The 22,442-nt window shown below is 35.5% G+C and overlaps 1 protein-coding gene, 1 non-coding gene and 1 pseudogene across 2 annotated transcripts in view; 1 reads left to right on the top strand and 2 right to left on the bottom strand.

Moving 5' to 3' along the window:
* UNC13C (unc-13 homolog C) overlaps nucleotides 1-22,442 on the top strand; it is a 606,187-nt gene that overhangs the window by 117,684 nt on the left and 466,061 nt on the right. The gene's annotated exons all lie outside the window — the stretch shown is intronic.
* LOC125167451 (transcription elongation factor A protein-like 8) lies at nucleotides 6,613-9,426 on the bottom strand (annotated as a pseudogene).
* Nucleotides 14,738-14,843, bottom strand: LOC125169171 (U6 spliceosomal RNA). The gene has a single exon (XR_007153502.1). It is a non-coding gene; the product is annotated as a U6 spliceosomal RNA (small nuclear RNA).

Raw genomic sequence — 22,442 nt, 5'->3', positions numbered from 1 at the left:
AGACTTTTTTCTTCTCCACTCTATCCTGAAAGATTTTTGTGTCAGATCATTTACTCCACTGCTTATATCAGCCTCCCTCTCCCCCTCTTCAAGAAGAGATAAGCGGTTTCCCTTTCAAGAAATTTCATGGTTTAGGTGGGAAAGATCTGACTCCCTGCAGAGCCCTAAGAGAAAGATCCAAGAAAGAAAATAATCCTGTATTTCTGGCATTTTCTGGCTGCCCAAGGCATCTCTCTACAGCTGACATTGATAAAATTTAATCAAAGGCATTGGTCAGTCAGGCTGCAGGTTTTTGGGTCATATTAGCATTTAAGATACTGTTCTTTTTTTCTGCAAAGAATATGGTATAGATTATCTCCAGTTGGCATGTTATTACTAAAAGCTCATACAGTCTGTAAGATAATTGAAAATAAATTTGAAAATGTAGTTTGATACTCCTGACAGACACAAAAGAATTTTTGAGCAAGAAAGCATTTTGAAGAAAAAGACACTTCCCATTCTTGCATAGTATAACTATAAAGATTTAATTTTTCCTAAGTTAATATTTTTGATTTCTTGAAAGATTTTTGAGATAAAACTGATATATAGCACTGTATGTATTTAAGATGTATAGCATAATAACAGCTTTTATACAGTGTGAAATATCATGATAAGTTAACATCCAGGATTTCATGTATGTACAAAAAAAGAACTCGTAGGGTTTCCTCTTAATAACTTACCATATAGTGGTGTTAACTATAGTCATCAATATATATTGCACCCCTTATACTTACTTATCTTCAAACTGAAAGCTTGTACCTTGTGACCACCTGCATCCAGTTTCCCCTCTGGTAACTGCAAATGTGATCTCTTTTTCTACGAGTTTGGGTTTGTTTTTTAGGTTCCACAGACAAGTGAGATCATAGAGTATTTGTCTTTCTCTGACGTATTTGACTTAGCATAATGCCCTCAAGGTCCATCTATGTTGTCACAAATGACAGGACAGACACACACACACACATATATGTGTGTGTGTGTGTATGTATGTGCGTATATACATGTGTGTATATGTGTGTGTTGTTTCCATGTCTTGGTTATAGGAAGTAATGCTGCTATGAATATGGGGGTACAGATACCTTTTCAACATAGTATTTCCATTTCCTTTGGAAATATTCCCAGAAATGAAATTTCTAGGTCATATGGTAGCTCTATTTTTATTTTTTGAGTAACTTCCATATGTTTTCCATAGTGGCTGTTCAAATTTACATCCCTTCCCAACAGTACACAAGGGTTCTTCTTCCTCCATATTGTCACCAGTGTTGGCTATCTCTTATCTTTTTGTTATCCATTATAACAGATGTGAGGTAATACCTCGTTAGGATTTTGATTTGCATTTCCCTAATGGTTACTGATGTTGAACACCTCTTGATGTACCTGTTAGCCATCTGTATATCGTCTTTGGAAAAAAAAATCTTTTCAGGTCCTTTAATCTTTTTTTCTTAAGTATAGTTGACATACACAATAACTGTATTTCAGGTGTAAAGAATAGAAATTCAACATTTATATACATTATGAATTATTTACCAGGGTAAATCTAGTTACCATTTGTCAACATACATAGTTGTTATATATTAACTAAATTCCTTATGTTCCTTTTATTTTATAACTGGAATTTTGTACCTTTTAATCCCTTTCTCCTATTTTTCTCAGACTTCCACCACCCTCCCCTTTGGCAACCACCAGATTATTTTTTGTATTTATGAGTATATTTAAGGTTTGGTTTGTTTCTTTTGTAGATTCCACACACAAGTCAAGTCATAACACATTTATCTTGGTCTGACCTATTTTACTTAGCACTACACTATGTTGTTGTTAATGGTAAGCTTTCCTTCTTTTTTATGTTCTTCCTTTATAAAGATTAATTGACCGTATAAGCATGGGTTTCTTTCAGGGCTTTTTCTTTTGCTTTATTGATCTGTGTGTCTATTTTTGTGTCACTACCATACTGTTTTGATTACTGTATTTTGTAGTAGGGTTTGAAATCAGGGAGCATGACACCTTCAGCTTTGTTCTTCTTTTTCAAGATTACTTTGCTATTCAGGACCTGTTGGGGCTTTATACAAATCTTAGAATTATTCTGGTTCTTTGGAAATGCCATTGGTATTTTGATAGGGAATGTATGAGTCTTTAGATGGCTTTGGGTAGTATGGAAATTTTAATTATCTTGTAATCTATGAACATGGTATATCCAACTGTTTATTTGTCTTCAATCTTTCATCACTGTCTTATAGCTTTCAGAACTTGTACCTCCTTAAATTTATTTCTGGGTATTCCTTTTTAGCATAAATGGATGTGAAATTTTAATGGATTTTTTCTGCATCTGTTAACACAATGATAGTAATCTTCCTCTTTGTTAATGTGGTATATCTTATTGATTGACTTCTAGATATCGAAACATCTTTGCATCCCTGAAATAAGTCCCACTTGATCATGGTGTATGATTCTTTTAATGTATTTTTGAATTTAGTTGGCTAATATCTTGAAGATTTTTACATTAGTGTTCATAAGATGTATTGGCCTATAATTTTCTTTTTTTTCTTTTTTCTTCCTTACGGTGTCTTTGTCTGGTTTTGGTATCAGGGTAATGCTTATCTCATAGAATGAATTTAGAAGTGTTAATTCCTCTTGAGATTTTTGGAATAGTTTAAGAAGTATATAAATTGTTTAAAAAATGTATCTGTGAAGCCACCTGGTCCTGGACTTCTGGTAGTTTTTGGATTACTGATTCAATTTTATTATTAATCATTTTGTTCAGACTTTTTGATTCGTTCTTGGAAGACCATATGTTTCTAGGAATTTATTCGCTTCTAGGTTGTCCCATTGGTTGACATACAATTGTAGTAGTATCTTATTACCCTTTGTATTTCTGTGGTATCAGTTTTAAATTTTTTCAGTTTTGATTTTATTAATTTGAGACCTTTCTTATTTTGATGAGTCTGGCTATAAGTTTGTCAATTTTGTTTTCAAAAGTAAAAACCTCTTTTTGTTTTATTGATACTTGGATTTTCTTTTAGTCTCTATTCCATTTCTGATCTGATCTTTATTATTTTCTCCTACTAACTTAGGATTTTTTTGCTCTTTTTCTGGTTCCTTAAGGTGTAACAGTAGATTGAGATTTTTCTTGTTTCTTGAGGTAATCGTGTGTAACACTATAAACTCTCTTAGAACTGCTTTTGCTGAGTCCCATAGATTTTGGACAGTTGTGTTCTCATTTTCATTTGTCTCAGTATTTTTGATTTAATGTTTGATGTCTTTGACTTAGTAGGTGTTTCATAGTATGTTGTTTATCCTTCATGAGTTTCCTAGCTTTTATTTTTCTTGTAATAGACTCCTACTTTCATATCATTATAGTCAGAAAAGATGCGTGATGTGAGTTTAGTTTTCTTCAATTTATCAAGATCTCTTCTGTGACCTAACATGATCTATCCTGGAGAATGTCACACGTACACTTGAAAGAATGTGTATCCTGCTGTTTTTGGATGCAATGTTCTGTACATATTGAGTCCATCTAGTTTACTGTGTCATTGAAGTCCACTGTTTACTGATTTTATGTCTGGATGATCTATCCATTGGTGGAAGTAGGTGCTAAAGTCCCCAACTATTCTTTACTGCCCATTTCTCTCTCTCTTTTTTTTTTTTTAAATTTAACGTTTATTAATTTTTGAGAGAGACAGAGCATGAGCAGGTGAGGGGCAAAATGAGAGGGAGAGAGATTCTGAAGCATGCTCCAGGCTCTGAACTGTTAGCACAGAGCCTGGTGCAGGACTTGAACCCACTTACTGTGAGATCATGACCTGAGCCAAAGTTGGACACTCAGCTGACTGAGCCACCCAGGTGCCCCTGTCCATTTCTCCTTATGTGAATATTTTCTTTATGTATTTATATTCGCCTATGTTGTGTACATAGATAATTGTGTGTTATATCTTCTTGGATTGATTGATCATTAGTAATGCACTTCTTGTTTCTTATTAGTCTTTGTTTTATTTTTTTTATTTTTTATTTTTTTAACGTTTATTTATTTTTGAGACAGAGAGAGACAGAACATGAACGGGGGAGGGTCAGAGAGAGAGGGAGACACAGAATCTGAAACAGGCTCCAGGCTCTGAGCTGTCAGCACAGAGCCCAATGCAGGGCTCGAACTCACAGACTGTAAGATCATGACCTGAGCTGAAGCCCGACGCTTAACCGACCAAGCCACCCAGGCGCCCCATTAGTCTTTGTTTTAAAGTCTGTTCTGTCATGTGTATAACTGCTTCAGCTTTCTTTTGGTTTCTATAACTTTTTTCATATCTTTACTTTCATTCTGTATGTGTCCTTAGATCTGAAGTGAATCTCTTTTAGGCGGCATAAATGGGTCTTTTTTTTTTTTCATAATTAAGCTACTCTGTGTCTTTTGATGGGAACATTTAGTCCATTTTCATCTAAAGTAGTTATTAATAGATACATACTTAATGCCATTTTGTTGATTATGTTGTTTGTTTTTGTAGTTCTGTTTCTTTCTCTCCTCTCATAATTTAGTGACATATTGTTATTTTTGTACTCCTTTCTCTTCATGTTTTTGTGTATTTATTACTGGTATTTGGTTTGTGGTCATCGTGAGGTTTATATGTAATATCCTATATATAGCAGTCTATTACAAGTTGATGGTTGCTTAAGTCAAAGTGCATTCTAAAAGCACTGTTTTTACCACCCCCCTGCCATGCTTTACAATTTTGTTGTCATATTTTATATATTATTTTGTGCATCCCTTAACTATTATACATCTGGATGATTTTTACTACTTTTGACTTTCAAACTTCATAGTAGGTTGTCACACCAGAGGTATGGGTCCTGGCAAAACTGTCTTTGCCCCTTCTGCCCGTTTCAGTGTGACGTTTTCTTTATATCCTTAATTGTGTTTAATCTGTTTTGGTAGTCTTCATTTGTTCTCAGAGCTAGTTCTATGTGTAATTTTAGGTTTTGGTGTGTCCCTGTGAGCTCAGTATCCTCCCTCTCCATCATCTTGATTCCATTTGCCCGTTTTTAAATTGGATTGGATTTTTTGGCTATTGAGAAGTAGGAGGTTTTTTTTTTAATGTATTTTGGATATTAACCCTTTATCAGATAAATTGTTAGCAAATATTTTCTCACATTCCCTAGGTTGTCTTTTCATTTTGTTGATAGTTTCTTAGTGCAAAAGCTTTTCAGTTTGATGTATACTTGGTTACTTGTGCTTTGAGTGTCCTATCCAAAAAAAGCCTTGCCAAGAACCATGTCAAGGAGCTTTATTCTTTTGTTTTCTTTTAGATATTTTATGGTTTCTGGTCTTACATTTAAGTCTTTAATGACTTTTGAGATCATTTTTATGGGTAGCATATGATAGGGGTCTAGTTTCATTGTCTTACATGTGAATATCCCATTTTTCCAGCACCATTTATTGAAGAAACTGTCTTCCCCATTAAGTATTCTTGGCTTTCTTGTTATATATGGTCAACTAATACTGACCATATATGCATGGGTTTATTTCTGGGTTTTTGATACTGTTGTATCAGTCTATTTGTGCTTATGCCAGTACCATACTATTTTAATTACTCTAGCGTTATGATAATAGCTTGAAATCTTATTTTTCAGGGTTGAATTGGTTATTTGGGGTCTTTTTTGATTACACTTAAGTTAGATAGTTTTTTTTATACCTCTTGAAAAAAAATCTTAAAAGTGGCTAGAGCATAAAAGATCTTAGCAGACCTCATTCCAAGAAATGTTAAGGGGACTCTCTCAGGAAGCAGCAAAATCATACCAGACATAAATAGAAATCCACACAAAGGAATGAAGAATACTGGAAATATCAACTACAAGGGAAACATGTAAGATGTTGTCTCTGCTCACAAATGGTGGAAATTTGTTAGGAAGGTAAAAATACTGTGTGAAGAATTCATCATTAAACAAGATTGACCTAATTTATCATTAAAATTACATATTAAGAGAATGTATTCCTTTTCCCCCCTGTAATGTCAGTTTTATTCCTCTGGCTAAGAGATCCAGAGGTAATTTGAGTTTTACATTTTTTAAATAGTTACTCCATCATGATTTTAGGTGCCCCTATTGCCCTTAGAAGCTGGTTGCACATTATTTGGCTCTTACAAAACTTTAACTCTTTGTGTGTGTGTGACATATATTCATGAAAAAAATACATATAAGCAAATAAGAAACTAATTCCACACAGAAATAAGCAGTTAAAAATTTTATGTATGTGTATATACAGACGTGCATGTACACACACAGTGTAGGATTTAATCCTACATATGTGAGCTGATAATAAACATACTGTTTTGTAACCTGTTATGTTCTACTTTACAATGTAGAATGAACATCTTTTCATGCATATGTGTGAAACTTTCCATTCGAAAAACAGACTGGGAAAAGGGGTCAAAATACAAAATCTAGTGAGATGCTGGTAACAAGGAAGCTACCTTAAAAAAAAAATTCACCAGATGATTAAAAGCAAACAGAAGGTCAAAGATATGTCAGAAAATGCTAAAATGCTAACAGAAAGAAAACAGGGACCAGATTTTAATATCAGACCAAAAAAAAAAATCAAGGCCTAAAGCACACAGGATAAGGATAACTGCGTGAATGCCTTTGCTTCCAATGCATCATCACAAACTTGTTTCTTATTCTTCTTAACTCTTCTCTAAGCCTTTCCAACTCCTCTATTCCTCTTATCATTTCTTCAGGGTCCAAATGCCTTATGGGAGTGTCCTCTTCAAAGCCATGACCAGGTTGGGTTAGCCCTCCTTTGACATTTCCTTTTTCTTCCTGGCTTACACCTTCTTGGGAAGGTTGGGGACTTTCTTCTGCCTCCTCTGGTACATCTTCTGAAGGGTGGTCTGCCTAAGCTGTTGGCAAACATGGGTTTCCTTCATTTTCTTCAAGAATTTTACATGTTGAGTATTTTTCTGTTATCTATTTTAAATAAATTAATCCTGCAGAGATCCAGGAGATTTTCCTCTTTCTTCTCCCATTGAATTTGTGTCATGCCCAAAAGACCACGAGTCCTGAAAGGATGTGGGCACTTTTCTCCTTCTCCATCAATACAGAGCTCAAGAATATATTGTTTTAATCCGTGATCTAAAACACGTTTAATGAAATTACAATAGGCCTTACTTCTCTCTTTTCTTCTAAGAACTTTACTTCATAGCAACTTCTCAAAAGTATCTTGGCTTCCACATATCAAAATAATGGCTTATAATGCTATCCCATGGTTCTCAATATTCATAACCATCTAATAGATTTTATAGTAGATATGTATTAAACTCTTCAACATATTTCTCCTCTATTCACCCTCCTAATGCTGTATATTTCACATCTTTATTAAAATAGTTCTCATTTATATTTACTATAATATGAACATAGTTTTTGCCACAAACCCAAGTGAATCCTTCTATTAAATTTACTTACTTGTACATCTTTCATTTTACCTAGAGTTATCAATCACCTTGTTCATTTATTGACTTAAATTTCCATGCCTCAATCACTTCTTCCCTACATGCACCATCATATCTATTAGACAACTATCAATATTACTGGTCCTGGGCTCATTGCTGTGCATCTCTGTTTGATCACTCTTCTTAGGATTTCTATTGGCAACCATCCTGGGAATTCCCTTTATTTTTCTCATATACTGCCTGGATTCTATCTATTTTTGGAATCACTTTTTTTTACCTTTTGGGGGAAGGGGGAGGAGACGGAGCATATTCATATTTGAAAATGTTTTTGTCTGTAGGAACTTTTTTTTTCAAGTTTTTGGATTGATTTTTTGTTGACAAATTTCTTTGTTCTCTAAGGAATTTTTTAAACTTGAGAGTGGACGTCTAAGATTGGTCTCTAAGTTTCTTATCTTTTCCTTGGCTTTTTCTTCCTGTTCTGACTTGTGAGAATTTTTCTAACCTACATTTCTCAACACTTTAATTGAATAGTTGTGTTTAAGCTATTATATTTTAATGTACAAGAGTTCTTTCTGATAGTTATTTTTATAGCATTTTATTTTTATTTTATGATGCCATATAGTTGCTTATCTCTCTAAAGAAGTTATATTTGCAGTTTAAGTTATACTTTCTGCCTTTTCCATATATTGACTATGGATCATTTGTGCTCCTCTTTTGGTTTGTTTGCTAATCATTTTATATTGGCTTATATGTAAGAATGAGGCACTGGAAGATGACTGTAAGCTTTGTTTACTTGGGTGGGGTTTGATAACTGCTGGGTTACAATACAGGGTAGTATGGTGGCAAGGCTGAATTTTCACTGGTGTGTGTGTGTGTCTGAAAAGTGTTGCACATGTCACTTTGTGGGAGTCTTCTTTCTAAGTCTATTTAATTTGCCCAGAGAAAGGTTCTAGCTCTGAGAAACATATGCCTGCTTTTGTGGCTCTAGGAGTAGATTGAGCAGGGGAGTCTGATAGTTCAGTAGTTCATATATAGGATTTTATATAAGTTTCCTGTTTTTATCTCATTCCTATAATTTACCAGGAGTTTCTGGATCCATACGTCTCAAATTTAATGTCTCATGAGGATAAATCTTGAATCTCATTCCTGAGGCAGAGACAGCTTGACTGTGCATGGTGGTGAACAGGACCTAGGGATCCAAATACTGTATTCGGATGGGCAATTATTCTCTTGTTTTCAGCTCCTTTCTTTTGGTCTATGTTGCTTGTCCACCCCTGTTGATTTACAGTTTGGAATCTGTGAAGGGTTCTTCAAGGTAAGTTTAGTTTCTTTGCTTTCTTTCATGTTGCTGCTTTCATTCTGAAGGTTTTATGTGTTTTAATCTTTTATTGTCACTTTTAGTGAACTGACAAAAGGCAGAAGAGATCCACGTTTTTGGCCAATTTATTTTTAAACACAAGTTCAGTGTTGTATTTTAAAGCCCTCATGTGATTAAGAAAGAGCTTTAAATCAAACAACACCTTCTACAAATGACAAAAGACACATATACCAGTTTGTTAAGAAAATCTAGAGGCAGGAAAACTATACTGACTGTTGAAGAAATCATGAGAATCTGAACTATGGCAGTGATAAGATTGGGTGGAAGAGTGTGAATGTGAAAAGGAAATTAGGAGATGATTCAACGTGATTCGGTGACTAGTTGAATTTGGGGGTGAAAGGAATAAAAGGAATAGAAAGTTGAGGATGATTTCAAGGCTTTTGACTTTCATGACAGGATGAAATCCATTACCATCTTTCATGCAAAGAGAATGCAAGAGTAAGATTAGCAGAAAAATAGATTAGTTCTGTTTTTAAACTTCTTGAATTTGAGATGCCTGGGACTCACTGAAGTAGAGATGATCACCAGGTAGATACTTTGTTCTTTAGCACATGCCGCAGTCGTTGCATTTGAGTCATCCTTCATAGTGTAGTTGTAGTGAGCTATAATAATTCTATTTGTTGGTATAGCAGTATTTTCAGTTCCCTTGACTCAGCAGTTATAAGTAATGTAGTGAATCCATTTCAGAAGCATTTGCCTTTCATTTGAAATGAGAAAGAATTATAAGACCTCTGAGATTCATGTTTATAGAACTAGGAGATGATATATTGAGAGCAGGATCTGAAGCCTAGAATTTAGATTTGTTAGAGTGGATAATTTCCTTTCCTATAAAAATGAATTATTATTGGTCCTCAAATCATTTGGAACTGAATAAATGTTAAAACAAGAGCTTGAAATACCTCCAACGACCACCTAAACTCTTCTAACCCTTGAAAAATACATTAAGTAAAAATATTTTCAGGTTTTCTGCTGAAGTGTTTGAGATTTGAAAGTTCATACAGAATGGCATGTAATGAGCTTTCTTAGAATAAAAGTAGCATGTAAGCATCATGTCACACGCGTTTTTTCTCTTCCTTAGTTTTAGCAGAAAAATCATCCTTTATCCTTACAAATGAAGTTAATCCTTTGTTTTATGTGATACGTCCTCATATTTTCTTACCCAACAAATTTCATTCTCCAGTCATTCTTTTCTTCCATTCATCCTGTGAAAAGACATTTTATAGATAACTACCATATGACTCTGGGTTAGGCTGGCCAGAATGTTCAATCAGCCTGTGTGCTATTGGTTAGCAACCCAGTTGGGAACTTCCCTGATTTAATCTGAAACTGGCCCCTGTATTCAGGGCAGGGAGAGACTGAAGAAAGAGGCAAGCAACTCCAGATTGGTAGGTGGGAATTTGAATAAACAAAAGGAACTTACATAGGAGGTTTGTCTTGTGTGGTAGCAAGACAAATGGATTCCCTCATCCACCCTCAAATCTTAAAAGTTTAGAAAGAGGCCCTAAAAACTGTGCTCAGTCATGTATACGATACAAGTATTTTCAACACCACATCACCATCTGAAGGCTATGTCCTTGGAGTGGCCTCAGGGAGTGGGAAAGGGAAGTGGAACCCACATTCTAAGGACAGGGAAGAGTGTTAGGAGCCTCTGAGTGCCGTGGTCCAGCTCACAGGTCAGGCAGCATTCATGGTTTTTTGATAACGTACCCCAACATGTGTTTAACGGCAATTAGACAGTAAAGAATGTTCAATCAAGGGTGGTGCTGACAGTGGCAGTCAGGCAAGATAAAAAAAAAAAAAAAAAGATTAGGGGCGCCTGGGTGGCGCAGTCGGTTAAGCGTCCGACTTCAGCCAGGTCATGATCTCGCGGTCCGTGAGTTCAAGCCCCACGTCGGGCTCTGTGCTGATGGCTCAGAGCCTGGAGCCTGTTTCCAATTCTGTGTCTCCCTCTCTCTCTGCCCCTCCCCCGTTCATGCTCTGTCTCTCTCTGTCCCAAAAATAAATAAACATTGAAAAAAAAATTAAAAAAAAATTAAAAAAATTACTTTCCTTGCTTTTTTTTCTCATTTACTGTATAATGAAAGATAATTTTAGAATGATGTTGCATTCCTGGAAGAATAAATTCTCTAAGGTAGGTTCACAGGTTAGTATGCAGTAGACATCAACTAGCTATGATGAAATAAAATCTGTATTTTTTGAAAAAAGTAAGTTAACAAATATCTTACTAACAAGACTATTTTTATTGGTATGAAAATTGTGACTAATATTTTTGACAGTTTCCTTTTTTAAGTACTTCTAATATCACAATTAAATGCCTAAGCCATTGTTGGATTTTTAGTTTTGTAATATACCAGTAATTGAACAGAATAAAGCTGAAACTAAGGACTACCTCGTACAAGGGTAGGGGAAGGCTTTAACAAAAAAGAACTTGTATTTTAAATGATAATCATTCAAAGATCAATATAAACATTTCTAAACCAGTTTAACTTGGTTTCTGACATACTTGCCATACTTACATGTATTGCTTGATACACATAAGTATGTTCCAGGCATGGAGTTAGAATGTAGAGTTGGTCATAAAGATGATCACCTGGTTCCCATTTCTGAAGGAGCTCACAATCTGCAGAGAGGCAGTAAAATAAGGCAGTCTTGAAAATTTATGGCGTTACTCCAACTTTGGAAACAGGCTGAGAATTGAAGCAGAATTGGCTTTCAATGGCACTGCTTGCCTACAGAATGAGAACCCAACTATTAAAGGGTGTTAGAGTGATATACAACACTTAAGGGAAGTAGTCTTCTCTCAAGCTTTTATATTAAATAGCTTTATTCCCATTACTTTGGGATGGTTTTGCTGTCCACTTTTAAGGAAACATGAGAATAGATTAGATCATAAAGGCTTCTTTATTTTCATTCTAGGATTACATAAAAAGAGCAAAACATTGTTCGTAATGAAACTTCCCATTAGAAGTTGTGAGTTGAGTCTTGAGAAGATTGAAATTTTAGTCCTTTATACTAAGTTACTGAAAACTGCTATAAGTAAAAGAAACATGGTTTCTGTAACTCTGTGTGTGTGTGTGTGTGTGTGTGTGTGTGTGTGTGTGTGTGTGTGATCCCACACATTGTAAGACAGTAGAATAAACTTCAGAGATGATTTTTCAAGCATCTTTGGTTTTTGGTTCTGTAACAAATTTTTGATGATAATGGTTTGACAATAGTTTTTCTGTTATTTCTACAAAAATGTGTTTTAGTAAATCCTTTAATTTAAAATCTCAAATGATGTAGGTCAAGAAAAAGTTATCTAGTATTAACAGTCATAGTACTGTAGTAGATTTGATATCAGGTCTCAAATTAAACCAAATTTCTTCCTTCCCCCTTAGAATATAGATTTACCTTCAAAGCTAGGTAAAAATTACTGATGATAAAAAAAAGAGGCTTGCCTTTCACTTAGTTGCAATTTGTTTTCTCTCCATTTCTATTTTGACTAAAAACTAGGGTTAGTAGATTGAAGAGGTAAAAATACGGTCAGCTGGATTTCTTTTCCTAGTTTGACTTAGTGATTACAGAAGAATGAGTCTGCTATGGGGAATACTACAGACTTAAGTAACTCTGTAGATAGAGACACTCCTCAGCAAATTCAGAAGAAGCAGCATTCTATGTGGATCCTGGGGTGGTTTGCTTTTATATATTTGGCTGGGAGGAATTTGGATACCTGGCCTGAGTCAGAACCTGGAATATGGGTGCAAGCCTCCAGTTCTTTACCTGGAGTGCGATTATTCTCCTCTCCATGTATTTATGGGGATACCCCAGATACCTTTTCTATCTTCTGTACCTCTGTATTGACAGATGTTTCCTAGGATTAAAAATGTTTTCCATGTGTGGCTGTCTCAGCCTCCAGCTAATGATTTACAAAACAAAGTTAAGAATCTCAACTTCTCTGCCAGCAATGACAAAACTTTTACAAACTATATTTTCTAAGAGAAATAATTTTGTATTTAATCTTCACTCAGCCTAATCCATACCTCATGAGCTCTGTGTGCACAGGCACTCCTTGATAAGAGGTAGATTCATGAAATAATGTGGATTGTAAGTTGCAGGGATGGAGATGGAGATACTTTGGGTGAATATTCCTTCTCCCCCTGCCATATCTGTTAAGACAGAATGTGACAACTATTCCCTATCAAAGTCACTCTGCTTTGTGGCTATCCCTTCTTCCTTAGGCATTAGCAATCAAGAAGAGGTCTGATATAAACATCAGTTCTAAGTATGGTTGCAGGTCTTCTGTTTAAAGTAGAAGTATTAGTAGATAATTATGAATCTTGGAAATTGTGCGAGAGGCAAATAGTACTTAGCAAAAATTCCATACCAGGAGGAGTAGAACAAAAAATGTTACTATTCTATTTGTTAGGTCGAATGAGACCTGAATGCAAAATTAACTTCTGTGTTCTCAGTGTGTATCCTGGGAAGTGAAATTGCTGTCATATTTTGAAGACTAGGAGGGAAGATTTTACAAGAATAAAATAATGCATTTTGTGGTAATTGGTTTCAAAATGATTAAAAGGGCTTTAACTTGATAGAAAAATATAATTGAATATTATTTGAACATTATAGCTCTAGCCATATGACATCTTTTGTGAAAATTAATGATTATTAGTTTTCTGGACCATTAAGCAGAGCCTGGAGCAAAGATCAAAGTTGTTTTGTTATGAATTTTCTTGCTCATGAACTTTGGTGCCTTAATATAATTACCCCCTTTTTAGTGATTCCTTGAAGAGAATTTATTAGCTTCATGAATGACTTTCAGTAGAGATTACCAAACTAACGGGCAGGGATGGAAAGCTGATGACTTAGTTCTTCCTCCTGCAATTTCATATTAAACAGTTGCTTTCTGAAAGCTCACACCCTATTGCATGTTTTTAACACATAATGCTTACTTACAGGGATATCACTAGGTTAAATGCATCAAAAAGTTCTGCCCAAGCCAGTTGATGATGAATCTTTTTCTTCACACCGAAAGAGTAGGGTGTGATGCGCACTGCAAAATTTGAGGGAGTGAATTCTACCTTCCCCTCTCTCCCTGAATTTATTTCAGAATTGCTGTGTTGGTAAATTAAACATAATTATTTCATTCCTGACTTGACACTTGGAAAAGCATCCTTCTGTTTATATATGATGAGGTAGATATTAGAAACCAAAGGTTCCCACATACCTTAACAGTTTCTCATTGTACCAAGAGTTCCATAAACATCCAATCTGTTGAACATAGAAGAGTTGTGTGACCTTGCTAGGAAATGGCATTAACTTATTATTTTCTTGGAAAAAATAACACCTAAACTCAGTGGTTTTCATATGCTTTTTTAAGAGAACTGTTTTTGGAAACAAAATCTTTAGAACCTAGTTATAAAGCAGATAAAGTCAGTATTGCTGTTCTTCAACCAGAGGCAGTGGGTGCAGAGTCCTACGTGCCAAGCCCTTCCTTGCCCAGTGAAGCCTCTGTCGGAACTCCAGCGCTTTTCAGAACACAGTTTGAAGCCCACTAGGCAACATGATTCTCTAAAAGCCTTTTGTTCTGAGATCCTATGATCCCAACAAGCAATTATATTTGCATGTTATTTGCTCTATAATCTGCTTTACCCCATGCGTAATGGATGGGATATCATCAAAGTATGGTAAGATTTGGTAAATGGAAAAACCAAAGAATTTTTGAGGGAACATAGGGCGTCATGGAAGGCAGAGAGGAATGTTTGCTGGTAAACAGGGAGACGTGAAAGGAGCTACTGCTCCTCTTTGAAGGTTATTTCACTCTCTAGTCGCCATTCCTTCATTCCCTAGGGACAATCACTGTAAAAAATCTTATGTACTTTTCCAGTATATGTTAAAGTTTTCCTATCCCTTAATATAATAAAATGATGCCATATTAGATAATTCTGTCATCCTTAGCAGGGGCCATGCTAGTCTTGTCTGTATCGTTCCAATTTTAGTATATGTGCTGACAAAGCGAGCGCCCCATACTAGATGATTCTGCAACTTTTTAAACTCCATGGTATGTTCTTAAAACAACTCGCATTGATGCCAATTGATCTAATTAATTCATTTTAATGTATTTCACCATATAAACATATCAAAATTCTCTCTATTAATAGGGAATATTATGTAATATTTTTTCCTATTACAAATAGTGCTGTAGTAAACATCTTTTAATATGCAATCTGCTACCTAAGTGTAAGAGTTTGTTCATGTCACATACCTAAAAGATTTGTTGGGCAATAGGGTGAGCAAATTTCAACCTTCCTAGAAATTGCGATTTCATTTTCAAAAGTGGTCGTATAAATTTTTAACCCAGTACTTCTTGAAAGTTTCAGTCCATAACAGCATGACAGTCTGAGATATTTCATTTTCTTTTCCATTCCAGTGGTTGTGAAGTGATATATCAGTGCTTAATATTAACTTGAACAATGCTCATAGTTGAAGAGTTTGAGCACCTTTTCCTATGTTAATTTCCTGTTAGGAAATGCATTTCAACATGCAGTTTTTCTACTGGGTTGTTTTTCTTCAAATTCTTCAATGGAGGCCAAGCTAATCCTCTGTTGTATGTTGGAAATGTATTTTCCTGTTCTGTTGTTGTTTCTTTACTTACAATGTGATACATGTATTTTCCTATTCTTGATAATTTATGTTTTCTGTGTCTTATGACAATATATAAATAGAATAATATAACACACCACACATATATATGTATATATGTGTGTGTATGTATATATATGTGTGCATATATATATTTGTGTGTGTATATATATATATATATATATATTTTCAGTTTGTTTACATTTAGGTTTGGATGCACTATATTTAAATTTTTAAGAAATAACTACCTGATTTCCAATGTGATCATAGCATTTTACATTCTTAGGGTAGCAGGTTTGAGTTGCTTCACATACTTACCGACATTGTTATTGTCAGTCTTTAATTTCAACCATTTTGCAGTATATGTCATAGTATCTAATTGTGGTTTTAAGTTTTATTTCCCCAATTACTAATGATGACAAGCATCTTTATTGTAGTTTTTGACTGTTAATGCATTTTTTGTGTGTGAAGTATCTGTTCAGATTTTTGGTCCAACTTTAAATTGGGTTTCTACTTAATATTTTAGTAACAATTTTATAAATACAGTATACTTTTATAATGATATGTGTACATATGTACATATGTATATGCATAAGTGCATGTATATGTATAAATGAAATTCATATTGTAATGTTTTTTTAAAAATTTTTTAATGTTTATTTCTGAGACAGAGGCAGAGCACGAGTGGGGGAGGGGCAGAGAGAGAGGGAGACACAGAATCAGAAGCAGACTCTGGGCTCTGAGCTGTCAGCACAGAGCCTGACGCAGGGCTTGAAACCACAAACCATGAGATCATGACCTAGCCGAAGTAGGTCGCTAAACCAACTGAGCCACCCAGGCGCCCCTCACATTTTAGTGTTTTTGCTCAGTTTGTGCCGTTTCTTTTCATTTTTTATGGTGTCTTTTGAAAAGCAGAATTTTTAAGTTTTGATTAAATACAATTCATTTTTTAACAGATTTTTTAAACTGCTTAATTTAAAAAAAAAATGATAGGTTAACAGGATATTGAAAGATACTATAGAGATCAAATGTACCCTTCACTCAGTTTCCCCCAATAGTTATATGTTACATAATCAGAGTACAATATAAAAACCAAGAATTTGACACTGGTACAATGTGGGTACGTATCTGTCATTATATCACATGTGTAGATTGTATAACTGTCACTGCAATCCAAATACGGAACTATTCCATCTTGCTCTGTGCTATCCCTTTGTGCTCTCTCTGACCTCTCCCTTCCCTGTTTAACCATGCATAGCACCTTTAGTAACCACTCACCTGTTAACAGTATAATTTTACATGCATGTAATCATATAATATCTTTCATCTGGATACCTTTTTTCTTTTCAATTAATATACTTAAGATCTAAGTTGCTGTGGGTATTAGCATATTTTTATTGCTGATTAGTATTCCTTGATAGGGAGGTATCACAGTTTAACTTTTTGCCTCTTGAGGGACATTTTTATTGTTTCCAGTTTGGGGCTATCAAAATTAAGATGTTAAGAACAGTCATTTGTAAGTTTTTGTGTGGATGTTTCATTTTTTTTTTTTTTTAAGATAAATGCCTGAGAGGAACATTGCTGGCTGTATTGTAGAGCTACATTTAATTCTATAAGAAATGATCAGGGGCGCCTGGGTGGCGCAGTCGGTTAAGCGTCCGGCTTCAGCCAGGTCACGATCTCGCGGTCCGTGAGTTCGAGCCCCGCGTCAGGCTCTGGGCTGATGGCTCGGAGCCTGTTTCCGATTCTGTGCCTCCCTCTCTCTCTGCCCCTCGCCCGTTCATGCTCTGTCTCTCTGTCCCAAAAATAAATAAACGTTGAAAAAAAATTTAAAAAAAAAAAAAAAAAAAAAAAAAAAAAAAAAAGAAATGATCAAACTACTTTAGAGTTACTGTATTTTATATTCCTACTGACAATGTATCAGAGACCTGGCTTTATTGCATCCTTTCTACATTTTGGTATTGTCAATGTTTTTACGTAACTGTTCTAATAGGTGCATGGACATATTTTATCATGCCTCCAATTTGCATTTCCTGAATATTTAGTGCTACTAACTATCTTTTGATGCACTTGTTTATCATTCATATGTCCTTCTTAGTGAAATGTCTGTACATCTTTTGCCCATTTTCTAATTGTGTATGTATAGTGGCGGTTTGCTGTTGAGATTTTAGAGTTCTTTAGAGATCGCAGGAAGTAATTCTTTGTTGAGTATATAGTTTGCAAATATTTTCCTCCAATTTATAGCTTTCCTTTACATCCTTTTCTTTTTTTTTTCAACATTTATTTATTTTTGGGACAGAGAGAGACAGAGCATGAACGGGGGAGGGGCAGAGAGAGAGGGAGACACAGAATCGGAAACAGGCTCCAGCCTCTGAGCCATCAGCCCAGAGCCTGATGCGGGGCTCGAACTCACGGACTGCGAGATCGTGACCTGGCTGAAGTTGGACGCTTAACCGAATGCGCCACCCAGGCGTCCCAACATCCTTTTCACAGGGGGTTTCCAAGAGCAAAATTTTTAAGGTCAAATTATTGACTTTTCTTTTTTGCTGTCATGATTAAAAACTCTTCTCCAAGCTGTGTGTCTTAAAGACGTTGTCCTGAGTTAAGATTTCTTAATCTTATGCTTTATATTTAAATGCATGGTTAATTTTGAGATAATTTTTGCATAAAATGTGAGGTTTATGTTGAGAATGGTGTTTTTGCTCGTAAATATCCAGTTACTCGAGGATCTGTTGTTGAAAAGTCTATCCTCTGGTAAGTTGCTTTTGCATCCTTGTGGGGAAAAAAAAAAGAGTTGTGTGGATCTTTAACTGGGTTCTCCATTTTGTTGCATTGATCAATATTTCATTCTATCTACTGATACCACACAGTCTTTTTTTTTTTAATTTTTTTTTCAACGTTTATTTATTTTTGGGACAGAGAGAGACAGAGCATGAACGGGGGAGGGGCAGAGAGAGAGGGAGACACAGAATCGGAAGCAGGCTCCAGGCTCCGAGCCATCAGCCCAGAGCCTGACGCGGGGCTCGAACTCACAGACCGCAAGATCGTGACCTGGCTGAAGTCTGACGCTTAACCGACTGCGCCACCCAGGCGCCCCATGGTGGTGGTGGTTTTAAATTGCCAACCCGCTGTTGATTTCTTATTTAATTGCTCTTGATGATACCACTTTTATAGAATATATTGAGGTTTCTTTTGTGGCCAGATGCATTATCAGGCTTTAATAGTATTTAATGTGAAAAGAGAAAACATATTGCAGTTTGATGTGAATTCTGAACCCACACTTGGTATTGGCCTGAGGTATCTTTAATGACGAGTAAACTTTTTCCGTTTATGTTTTTAGGTAGATGGAAAATTTCCTCATTGTTTCTCCATTCTCCTAGTGTTTATCTCATACATTTACATTCTAAGTGTTGACATTGTGTTCACTCACTCTTTTATTCAGGTAGCTGTAAAAGTTTTAGCTTTGGGGCATCTGGGTGGCTCAGTCAGTTAAGCATCTGACTTTGGCTCAGGTCTTGATCTCATGGTTGGTGGCTTCATGGCTTCAAGTCTTGCGTCAGGCTCTGTGCTGACAGTGCAGAGCCTAGAGCCTGCTTCAAGTTCTTTGTCTCCCCCTCTCTCTGCCCCGCCCCTGTTTGTGCTCTCTGAAAACTAAATATTAAAAATATTTTTAAATTATAAAAAAATAAAAGTTTTAGCTTTAATTGTGCACAGATTATGCAATGTGGGTTTGCCATAGTTCTATAGTTCTATGAGAAATGGTGATATTTATCTTTATTTTCAAGTATTCTATCCATAGTCCCTAGCACAGTGCCTAGCACGTAGGGGTCACTGGGTCAATATTTGCTGAATAAATAAATTGTTCCAGTGCTCCTGAGAGCAATTTTGGCCTTGACTTCATTCACCATTAGTTTTGAGTTGCTACTTCATATGTGGTGATTGGGAGATTATGTTTGTTTTTATTTTAAGCTTAGACAGTTTTTAAAGTTTTGTAAATAATATTTTGAGTATAGTTGACACATAGTGTTACATTATTTTCAGGTATACAACATATTAAAATTACTATATAGTTGTGGTACCTGGCTGACGTAGTTGGTGAAATATGTGACTCTTGATCTCAGGGTCGTGAGTTCAAGCCCCACGTTGGGTGTAGAGATGACTTGAAAAAATTGTTACATAGCATTTGTACATGTGTGTAGAATTGTGGTATAGGTGGGCCAGAGAGCAGACTCTTTCTCATATCATCTTATTCTGCCTTATTGTCCAGAGGACTGGCCTAGATTTTTAAAGAACCAAATAAAATTCTGATCATGTCACATGTCAGTGTCTTGCTTGAAAACAATCTGTGACTGTATATTACAATTTGAGTATAATTTAAATTGCTTAATGGAATATATCAAGATTTTTATGCAATAAATCCTATCCACCAATGCTTTATTTCTTATAATTCTTTACTTTCACACTCCCACATTTCAGTTCCTAATGCCCCACAGTCCTTAAAGCTTCAAAGCCTCTGCAAAACTTTTTCCCTCTAAGAATGCCTTCATTCAACTGACAAACACCATTCTAAATCATTATCACCATGAATTGTTTACAAGCCTAATGTCCTCTCTGGCTGCAGAGTTAGATCTTTTCTTCATGCTCCCATATCAACATGTTCATATCTTTCATATATCCTTAACATAGCATGTTCTTGTTGTGACTCAGTTTTTCGGGTTATGCCCCCTGCCACCAGCCCTTAACTGAACAAAAAAAGTGTATGAGATATGAATGTGAATCTCTCACTCAGCACCCCTTCCATTATATCCAGAATTGCACCTGAAATGAGAGCCAGAACAAAGGATTTCCTCTGCTCTCGCAAGATCTAATGAATATTGATAGCCTCACAAGACAGTTGCCAAGATTCAATAAAAGAGCAGATAAAGTGCTCTGCAGAATATCTAGCACATAGTAAGTACTCTGTAAAGGTTAATGACAACTCAGCAAGCCCCTAATTACAATATAGGTTTTTCTCTGGACGGTTCAGCTCCCATCTCATGACTTTCAGGCATAGTATACATGTTTTAAAAGTCATGTATTTTGATATGCTGGCAGATAATGCAAGCCTGTTTCCAAAATGAATAGTGAACAATATTATCACTTGTGGGGGATTTACATTATCCTTGAAGGCTCTGAGGACAAAGAAGGACGTTGGAACAAAGAGTTTAGGAAAATTGCTAAGCTAGCTAGGCCTCCAGAACTCAGATTCTTGATACATTTTGAAATCTCTTACATTCAAATTTTCTTCAAAAAGTGTCATATAACAAGGATGAAATACCAAGAGAGAAAACACGATTTTTACTTTTATTCTAAATTGTGAATTAATTATAAATATCTCAAATTTAGGTGGTAGATATTAATATTTTTGGTGATAATTGGCGAGTAAATACTTCTTGTTAAACTGAAAATAAATTACACATAGAGAAACAAAATCATAGAATTTAGAGCTAGAAGCTTTAGCTGCATACTGGGCAAACCCCTTTATTTCATCTACATATGAAGGGAAAGTGAATGCTCAGGAGGTCGTATGTTGACTTAGGTCACATTTAAATTCCCTTCTCAGGGATGTTCACATGAGAAACGGTGGTGGGTTTAGTAGTCAGGAGGCACACTTAAATTATGGATTTTCCTATAAGCTTAAGATTTATATTTTTTTAGGTTCCTATGCAGCGTGGTTGAACACAAGAGCGATATTCACCTAGTAAATATAAGTTTAAAGTTTCTTAAAATAACTAGTTCATGGAATATTGAGACATTAAAAACTGTACAGTCACTGGAACTTCACCGATATCCTATTTATAGAGGAGGTTTCATTATAAAGTAGATGGATGCATTGTGGCCTTATGTTAACATCATTAAGTCACTAAAATACAAAATGACCTTGTTGTGGCAATGATGAGACTTTTGAGACAAGGAGCATTGGGAACACCCTTATAAGGAGTATCCAGCATGTAATTACAGAATTTGTTACATTTTTTGTATGTTTTTGTAATTACAGAGGTTTGATCAGACTAAGCAAAAACAACTACATGTGTAACAAAAGACAACTGGCAGGGACCAAAGCTATTCTTAGTGAGAGTGTATGGGTATACTGATAAAAATACATAACATGTATAATTAATATTTACTTATATATGATGTGTATTATACCTGTATTATACATGCATATATGTATATACACCATAAACATTTCCTATATTTTTATATAGTATTTTAAATGTGTTTATTTTAATGGTCTCAAATTACTAAATCAAGGTCAGAGAACATTATTTTCAACCCATATTTCTGTACTTGATCATGTATGTTTTTCCAGTTTGTAAATAATAAAAGAATACAGATCTTTACACATTAATTTTTTCTTTATGACTTAACGTTACATTAGTTGGCTAGGACTGAATTAACAAAGTACCATAAACCGAGTGACTTAGGACGACAGAAATCTGTTGCCTCACAGCCCTGGAAGCTGGATGTCTGAGATCAAGGTACGCTGAGACGGCAATGCTCCCTGTGAAAATGCTAGTCAAGGGTGTGTCCAGCCTCTCTCCCAGTGTCTGTTCCATAGTTCTTGGCTTGTAGCAGTAGAGCTGCGATCTTCAGATGGCATTTGTCTTGTGTGTGCACCTGTCTCCAAATGTTTTTTTGTTTTCAATTTTTTTAAATGTTTGTTTATTTTTGAGAGAGACAGAATGTGAGAGGGGGAGGGGCAGAGAGAAAGGGAGACACAGAATCTGAAGCAGGCTCCAGGCTCTGAGCCATCAGCACAGAGCCAGCCGGGTGCGAGGCTCGGACCCACAAACCGTGAGATCATGACCTGAGCCGAAGTCGGACACTTAAGTGACTGAGCCACCCAGGTGCCCCCAAATGTACCCTTCTTATAAAGATCCCAGTCATATTGGATTGGGAACAACCCTACTCCAGTATGATGACTTTATCTTAACTGA

The sequence above is a fragment of the Prionailurus viverrinus genome, chromosome B3 (assembly GCF_022837055.1).
Source record: "Prionailurus viverrinus isolate Anna chromosome B3, UM_Priviv_1.0, whole genome shotgun sequence".
Lineage (NCBI taxonomy): Eukaryota > Metazoa > Chordata > Mammalia > Carnivora > Felidae > Prionailurus > Prionailurus viverrinus.
Note: the sequence above shows the minus strand (reverse complement) of the source record. Positions and strands in the feature narration are given on the sequence as shown.